The 8,486-nt window shown below is 49.9% G+C and overlaps 2 protein-coding genes across 10 annotated transcripts in view; both read right to left on the bottom strand.

The window, feature by feature from the left end:
- The window catches only part of TRMT112 (tRNA methyltransferase activator subunit 11-2), a 347,607-nt gene that overhangs the window by 61,242 nt on the left and 277,879 nt on the right, over positions 1-8,486 (bottom strand). Inside the window, exon 1 of one of the 9 annotated variants that reach the window (XM_050757364.1) lies at positions 3,016-3,019. The exons of the other annotated variants lie outside the window; for them this stretch is intronic. The gene's annotated coding sequence lies outside the window, so the exon portion shown is untranslated. Of the gene's footprint in view, positions 1-3,015; positions 3,020-8,486 lie in introns of those variants that run through there. 9 annotated transcript variants of the gene reach the window in all.
- Positions 1-8,486, bottom strand: part of BAD (BCL2 associated agonist of cell death) — a 118,582-nt gene that overhangs the window by 109,026 nt on the left and 1,070 nt on the right. The gene's annotated exons all lie outside the window — the stretch shown is intronic.

Genomic DNA, 8,486 nt, shown 5'->3' with positions numbered 1-8,486 from the left:
TCTGGGCAGACAGGCTGCTAGCCCATGGAGTTTGGGACCTCAGTGGGGAGGGACAGGCAGACTCTTCTTTGCTCCTTGACTTTTGCAGGAGGGCGCAACTCTCATTCTGGGTGTATGTCTGGACAGCTCTGCTGGGTATCATTTAGGATTCTCTTGGTCGTAAATACAGCTGCTGCTTGACTTAGGGTGGAATTACATCCCGATAAACCCAACTTAAATAGAAAATGCTGAAAGCCGAAAATACATTTAATGTCTGCAACACAGCAGACGGTGCCCGACTTAGGATCGTTTGATTTACTGGCTTTCAACTTTACCATGGTGCCAAAGCGATAGGCTTTCAGTAGAAAACACAAATGGTAAGGAGCTTCCTGACTTACGATGGGATTACCCATCGTAGGTCGAATAATTTGTGTCAAGCATAAGTCAGTCGGGGACTGTCTGTAAGACAAAACCCAACCCAAACTTGCTTAAGCAAAACACAGGGTTTTGGGGGGCTCTTGTAACAACGCAGCTTCTCGATAGCTTCAGGCAAGACCTAATCCAGAGTGAAGCACATGATCGGGACTCAGCTGCCGAGTCTCAGCTTTTTATTGTTTTCTTGGTGGTGGTCCAGTCTGGAAGACTCTCCTTATGGACCCAAGACGAGGGCCAGGCACTCCAGGGGCTCCAGACGGAAATCTGGAGATGGAAGCTGTTCCATGATTCCCAATGGAAGTCCTGAGCTGTGCTCTGATTGGAGCCACTGAGGTCATGTGCCCACACTGAACCAATCACTGTGGCCAGGGAGGCAGTGTGCTGATTGGCTTAGATCTGGATCATGGCCTCCCCTCTGGAGGCTCATTGGGTGGAGAGTAGGGGAGGGGTGGGCCCTGGAGGGAAGTCCCTTGAACCCGGCTGGGTGGTCAGTGAAGGTGGGAGTGAGCGGAACAGCCCTACTCATTAGGGCCCTCACTGGGATCAGAGCTTGGTTCCCCTCAGGGAGTGTCCGAGATTCCTCCCTGTGTGATCCTTGCGGAGTGTGTGTGTGCGTGTGTGTGGCCATAGGGCGGTTGTGGCCTGAGCACCTTTGCCAGCACCACAGGTCAGGGCCTTTTGTCCACACATGGGGATGTTCTGACAGCTCCCCCCTCAGGGTCTGTCTGGACCCCACCCTGCCCCGCCTCCCCATCGTTTCTCTCCCTGTGACTACCCTGTGAGATCATCTCACGTGGACCTTCCCCTCCTGTCCCCGGGAGGCCTGGGGATCTGGCCTGGGACCCAGAGGTGCCCAGGAGAGGCGAACCAGGCAGGCCTTGTGGGAGGTGGGGCCCCAGGGGAGTGGAAAGGGCGGGTATGCGGGCGCCAGCTGTGTCCCATCCTGGTGGTCTGAGAGAACAGGAAGGGGCCCAGGACAAGGCCCTCGGGAGGACAGAAGAAATTCTGAGGCTCTAATTCTGACTCCTGTGTTACCAGCTGTGTGACTTTAGCAAGTCACTTAACACCCCCAGGCTTCCCTATTTGTTGAAAAGAGGAACTAGAGAATTAACAGATGTAAGAGTGTGGTCACTCAGTCACCAGGAATTTATTGAGATTTACTGATCTCTTCCAACGTGTAGGGACCATTCTGAGCACTTGAGGTGGGAATCTCATTGAAGGAGATGAAAGCGTCCCATTTCATCAAATACTCACAAGCACTGAGTATTACCATTTCAAAACCTTTGCTAATTGGGTAGATGCAAAATAGTCTCTCATCTTCAATTTCTTCACCTCTCATTCCATGTAACTCACAGTCACCCTATGAAAGAGGTATCCTTAGCCTCATTTCTTCCTATTAATTAATTAATTAATTAAGCTTTTATTAAAAAAAAATTTTTTTTTTTTTTGAGACGGAGTCTGGCTCTGTTGCCCAAGACTAGAGTGCAGGGGTGTGATCTCAACTCACTGCAACCTCTGCCTCCTGGGTTCAAGTGATTCACCTGCCTCAGCCTCCCGAGTAGCTGGGATTACAGGCACTCACCACCACAACTGGCTAATTTTGTATTTTTAGTAGAGACGAGGTTTCACCACGTTGGGCAGGCTGGTCTCAAACTGCTGACCTCAGGTGATCCGCCCACCTTGGCCTCCCAAAATGATGGGATTACAGGTGTGAGCCATCATGCTTTGCCTGATTTAGCTTTTAGAGATGGGGTCTTGCTCTGTTGCCCAGGCTGGAATGCAGTGGTGCCATCATAGCTCACTGCAGCCTCAAACTCTTGGGCTCAAGCAATCCTTCTGCTTCAGCCTCTGGAGTACTTAGCCTCATTTCAGGGGTGAAGAAACGGGTTCAGAGGATGCAGTAACCCAGAGAAGGGAGGATGCTGGGGTGGAAAGAGCAGGGACTTAGAGGAATGAGCCAGCCTTTGTTTGAATCCTGCCTCTTCTCTGTGTGGTCAGGGAGCCTGCGGGTGGGAGATAGATGTGACTGAGATGCAGGGTGTAAACCGGCAGAGTGGAAGGGGACACGGTGGGCACAGGCAGGGAGGTAGGGAGGCCAGAGACCAGTGCTCAAGGTCTTAGGTCTGGCTCCCTGCTTCTATACCTTGACTTTGGCTGCTGACCAGCCTTGCCTAACATGAAGGCTGGCTCTTCCAGGGGTGCCAGGAGAGCTCACCCTCCTGCACTGGGCTTCTGTTTCCACTCCACTCTTCAAATGTCCTCAGTGAGCAGGCTTGGGCTTCCTGCTCTGATAAAATGTTGGTGCCCCCAAAAGGGTCCGACAGCCCTGTAAACCTCTCGCTCCCTCCAAGTCACTGTTAACTTTTTTTTTTTTTTTGAGACGGAGTTTTGCTCTGGTTGCACAGGCTGGAGTGCAATGGCACGATCTCGGCTCACCGCAGCCTCCCCCTCCTGGGTTCAAGCATTTCTGCCTCAGCCTCCCAAGTAGCTGGGATTACAGGCATGCGCCTCCGTGCCTGGCTAATTTTGTATTTTTAGTAGAGACGGGGTTTCTCCATGTTGGTCAGGCTGGTCTCAAACTCCTGACCTTAGGTGATTCGCCCCCCTTGGCGTCCCAAAGTGCTGGGATTACAGTCATGAGACACCGCTCCTGGCCTGCTGTTAACTATTAATAACTACTGTTAGAACGAAAGTTCTGGCCAGGCACAGTGGCTCATGCCTGTAATCCCAGCACTTTAGGAGGCCGAGGTGGGAGGATCACCTGGGGTCAGGAGTTCGAGACCAGCACTTGGCCAACATGGTGAAAGCCTGTCTTTACTAAAAATAAAAAAATTAGCCAGGCATAGTGGTGCATGCATGTAATCCCAGTACTAGGGAGGCTGAGGATCTCAAAGTTCTAGAGTCACTGTTTGACTCTAAGCAAGTTACTTCTCCCTAAACTACTTTGGGGGTGTAAACAAAAATATTCCATATGAATGTAGAGATTGCAAACTGGCCTGTGCCTGGCCTATAGAAACTCATTTTTGGGGTCAGCACTTTTTAAAATTTTTGAGACAGTGTTTTACTCTGTTGTCCACGCTTGAATGTAGTGGTGCAATCTCGGCTCACTACAGCTTCAACCTTCTGGGCCCAAGTGATCCTCCCACCTGAGCCACCCAAGTAGCTGGGATTACAGGCATGCGCCACCATGCCTGGCTAATTTTGTATTTTTGTAGAGATGGGGTTTCACCAAGTTGTCCAGGCTGGTCTTGAACTCCTGAGCTCAAGCGATCTGCTTCCCAAAATGTTGGACTACAGGCATTAGCCGCCGCGCCTGGCCTAAAATGAGGAAAAGCATATGGAATCCTAGATGTTAGGCTTCTACTGATGAGCTGGAGGGGCTGGCCCCGGGGCAGTCTTCCCGCATGGTCTAATCAGCTGGAGTAGAATCACGCTGCCACCACAGACAGGGTCTCTGCTTTCCAGGTTGCTGCAGTCCCCACCACTCCCTATTATTACACCAGTTCTGTCCCGCATTTATCCCTCTGGCCCATCTAGGCATTTGAGTTTGTGACTCTGATATAAACAGTCTCCTTCCATGGTCACTGCTGCACAAAAACGGGCTTTGTGAAATTTCAAAGACGTCCCTTAAATCTTTTATTTTTGGCCAGGCGCGGTGTGGCTCGTGCCTGTAATTCCAGCACTTTTGGAGGCAGAGGCGGGTGAATCACTTGAGGTCAGGAGTTCAAGACCAACCCAGCCATGGCAAAACCCCGTCTCTACCTAAAAATACAAAGATTAGCTGGGTGTGGTGACACAGGCCTGTAATCCCGTCTACTCAGGAGGCTGAGGGAGGGGAATCGCTTGAACCCGGGAGGCGGAGGTTGCAGTGAGCGGAGATGGTGCTACTGCACTCCAGCCTGGGCGACAGAGTGAGACTCCATCTCAAAAAAAAAAAAAAAAATGTATTTTGCTTTAAAATTAAAATTTAGTTTGTATTTGTATTTGTGAAAAGATGATAAATTTGACCGAGTGTGGAGGCTCACTCCTATAATCCCAGTACTGTGGGAGGCCAAGGAGGGAGAATCCCTTGAGCCCAGTAGTTCCAGACCAGCCTGGACACCATAGTGAGATGAGAGCTTGCCTCAAAAAAAAAAAAAAAAAAAAAAAATATATATATATATATATATATATATATATGATATATATATATTCATAAGATTCAAAATTCAAAGGCTCCATAAAAGTACATAGTGAAAAATGTTCTTCCACATGCTGACCCTCAGCCACGAACCTTCTGTTGTTGCCAGAGGGAGCTAATGTGCTATTGTGTAGTTTTCCAGGAATATTTATGTGTAGTCGAACAAATATATAATAATTTGTATGTGTAAGTAACAATTCATATAAATTAAATGATAATTTTAGGAAAAATCAGTAAATACAAAGGAGATTTCAAAAAAATCACTCATGGCATTACTCTCCATAGATAATCTGTGTTAGTTAATATTTTGATGCATCATTTATTATTATTATTATTATTTTGAGATGGAGTCTTGCGGTGTCACCCAGGCTGGAGTACAGTGGCGGAATCTCAGCTCGCTGCAACCTCCCACTCCCAGGTTTGAGCGATTCTCCTGCCTCAGCTTCCCAGGTAGCTGTAGCTGGGATTACAGGTGCGCAATGTACCACCAGGCTAATTTTTGTATTATTAGTAGAGACGGGGTTTCACCACGTTGGCCAGGCTGGTCTGGAACGCCTGATCTCAGGTGATCCACCCACGTTGGTCTCCCAAAGTGCCACTTACAAGTGTGAACCACTTCACCTGGTCTGATACATTCATTTCTAAGTTTTTCTTTCTTTTTTTTCTTTTAGAGGCAGGGTCTCACTCTGTCACCCAGGCAGTAGGGCGGTGACATGATCATAGTTCATTGCAGCTTCAACCCCCCGGGCTGAAGCAATTCTCCCACCTCATTTTTCGATTTTTTTTTGTTTGTTTGTTTTCTGTAGAGATGGGGTCTCACTATGTTTTCCAGGCTGGTCTTGAACTCCTGGACTCAAGTGATCCTCCCACCTCGGACTCCTAGAGTGTCGGGATTACAGGTGTAAGCCACCATGCCTGGCCTAGAATTTTCTTTATTGATACAGATTTTTAGTTGAAATGGCATCAAAATGTAAATAGGTTATTATAGCCTGTCTAAAGTCAAAAATAGATTGTGAATATCTTTCTATGTCAATGACTATATTTTACAATTACTCTTTGTAGCCGTAGAGTGCTTCATTGTATGGGTATGCTATGATTTATTTAGATTGTTTCTATTTTTGGCTATAGCTCCTTGCTATTTTAAACAGTGCTTCAGTGAACATCCTTGTACCTACGTCTTTGCTCACCTGTTCAAATATTTCCTTAGGATACTTTTCCTAGAAGTGGAGTTAATAGGCTAAAGGATGTACCCCTGCATGCACATTTTAAAGGTCTTTGATATATGTGATCACACTGCCCTTCAGAAAGATCCTATCATTTTATATGACTTGCAACAGCACGGGCAAGATCCAGGAAGCAGTGTCTCCTTTAAAATGAAACGGCAGGCCTCGCCAGCGGAGTGTGTCCTTGCCCTCATTTTTCTTGGCGGAGCTCCTGGAGGCTGATGCGGGAGCGGATGCTCTCCCTTTCCTGCCCTGCAGTCCCCCTGCAGCCCCGCTGGGCCCGTGATGGTGGTGGAGGGTGCTGTGGACCATGAGCAGGGAACGAAGGACAGAAGTTGTGGATCTGACCTTTGTCTCTGCGGGAATGGGCTGGGGCACAGTCTGCATGGGGGAGGGAGAGAGTGACTCCAGGGATGTGCTGAAGGCCCCCCAGAGAGTGGGCGTGCTTGAGGGCAGGAGAGCTGGGCAGCAGGGAAGCTTTGCAGAACCAAGAGCTGAGCCGCCCAGTGGCTTCATACCAGGGCTCTTCCCCTCTCAGCTGTGCAGTCGTGACCAGAGCCACTTGGGCTTCAGTCTCCGTGGCCTCGAGTCTCCGTGGCCTCTGGAGTGAAGTGGGGATAGAACAACAGCCGCTGGAATTGCTGGCGGGAGCATGGCCAAACCCTTGGCAAAGTGCGTGGCATGCTGGGATTCCCCCACAAAAGGCAGCTTACCAAAAATTTACTAGGAGAACCCAGGAAAATTGAGACCAGCTCAGGCTTGCTCAGGAAGGGACCCATGTCCAGGCAAGAGAGGGCGATGCTCTTCCCTCCCTCCCGGTCCCCCTTCCCTGGGCAGCTGGCCTTCCCCTTTCGGCATCAGCGGCCAGGATGGGGGTGGGAGCACACTCTTACGTATGTGAATGTGCGTATGTGAGTAAATACGTGTGTCAGTGTGAGATTGTGTGTGAGAACCTGTGTGTCTGTGTGAGTGTGTGAAGACGTATGAGTGAATGTGGGATGCTAGCGAGCATGTGAGTGTGAATGCACGAGTGTGTGGGTGTACGGGAGTGTGTGTACATGAGCGCATGTGAGTGTGAGAATGTGGATGAGTGTGGATGTGTAACTGTGTAAGCACAAGTGTGTGGGTGTGTATGCAGGTGTGTGCTGTGAAGATTGTGTTTGCATGTGTAAGTGTGAATGTGTATGAATGTGTGTGAACAAAGCCTGTGTGTGTTTTGTGTGATGGAGTGCATGTGTGAACATGTGTGACAGTGTGTGGACATATAAGTGTGAGTGTGCAAAGCTTATGTTGAGTGTGATTGTGTGTGAGCATGCGACAGTGTGTGAGCATATGAGTGTGTGTGTGAATGTGTGAGTGTGCATAAGAATGTGTCAGTGTGTGTCTGTGTGTCAGTGTGTGTCAGTGTATGTGTGTGAATGTGTGTCAATGTGTTGAGTGTGTGTATGAGTGTGTGTTAGTGTGTGTCAGTGTGTGTGTGTCAGTGTGTGAATGCACATGTGTGAATATGTGTGTGTGGGTGTGAGTGTGTGTGAGTGTGTTGCTCTCTGAGGGAAGCACACAGCGCCATGGTAGAAGCTCTGAAGTAAACACTTCATTCTTCCAGTTGATTCCCCTCCACGGAGACCCTGTTCTCTACTGGGGCTGTATTGTAGCCGGGGGATGTGGCACTCAGACCCCGCCAGGAAGCCCTGACTCTCCGCGCTGGGTGGGGCTGGCCCGGAGGCTGCAGAAGGGAGCTGGGAGCAGGCACGGGCGGCCACTGACCCCTCTGACCGTGGAGTGATGTGCTGGTGACGCTGTGGGCATGTGGGGGCTGTCAGGGGAGCGGTGACAGAACCAGGACCAGGTGGGAACTCGTCTCCAGGAATCTTGCTTCGCCTGTGAATGTGGAAAGAAGGGCTGTGGGGAGGAGCACCGCAGGACCAGGCTGGGGGGACTGGAGCTGGGAGGTAACCCTGAGGCTGGCTTGTGACTTCATCTCCAGGGCAGTCGCGGCCTGGGATGTGTGTGGGGAGTCCCTGGCCTGCTTGGAAAGGGAAGCCCTTCCTCCCCAAAGCTGAGCCTTCCCAGGAGGGGTGCTTGGCTCTGCTGTGGGGAAGACCCTGCCCTCCACAGCTGCCCTCAGATGTCACCGAGGGAGGGTGTCCCTAATAACTGTTGTGTAACACGTAAGAAGCTCAGGGCACTGACTCAGGTGTGCAAGAAAAATCACTTTTTTTTTTTTTTTTTGAGATGGAGTCTTACTCTGTTGCCCAGGCTGGAGTGCAATGGCACGATCTCAGCTCACTGCAACCTCTGCCTCCTGGGTTCAAGCGATCCTCCTGCCTCAACCTCTCAAGTAGCTGGAATTACAAGTGTGCACCACCACATGCAACTAATTTTTGTATTTTTAGTAGAGACGAGGTTTCACTATGTTGGCCAGGCTGGTCTCAAACTCCTGACCTTAAGTGATCTGCCCGCTTTGGCCTCCCAAAGTGCTGGGATTACAGTTGTGAGCCACCCGCTCCCACCACTTGTTTTTAACCACTCAGCAGTGTTTCTGACATCAAGACCTTGGCTGAACTGGCAGAGAAGAAGAGGCTTCCAACCTTCCTGGGGAATCTCCTGCCCTGCTCAGGGCCCTGTCACAGCAGCACAGACTTCTGAGGGACCAGAGCAGCAAGTAG

This window comes from Macaca thibetana, chromosome 14 (genome assembly GCF_024542745.1).
Source record: "Macaca thibetana thibetana isolate TM-01 chromosome 14, ASM2454274v1, whole genome shotgun sequence".
Taxonomy (NCBI): Eukaryota; Metazoa; Chordata; class Mammalia; order Primates; family Cercopithecidae; genus Macaca; species Macaca thibetana.
Note: the sequence above shows the minus strand (reverse complement) of the source record. Positions and strands in the feature narration are given on the sequence as shown.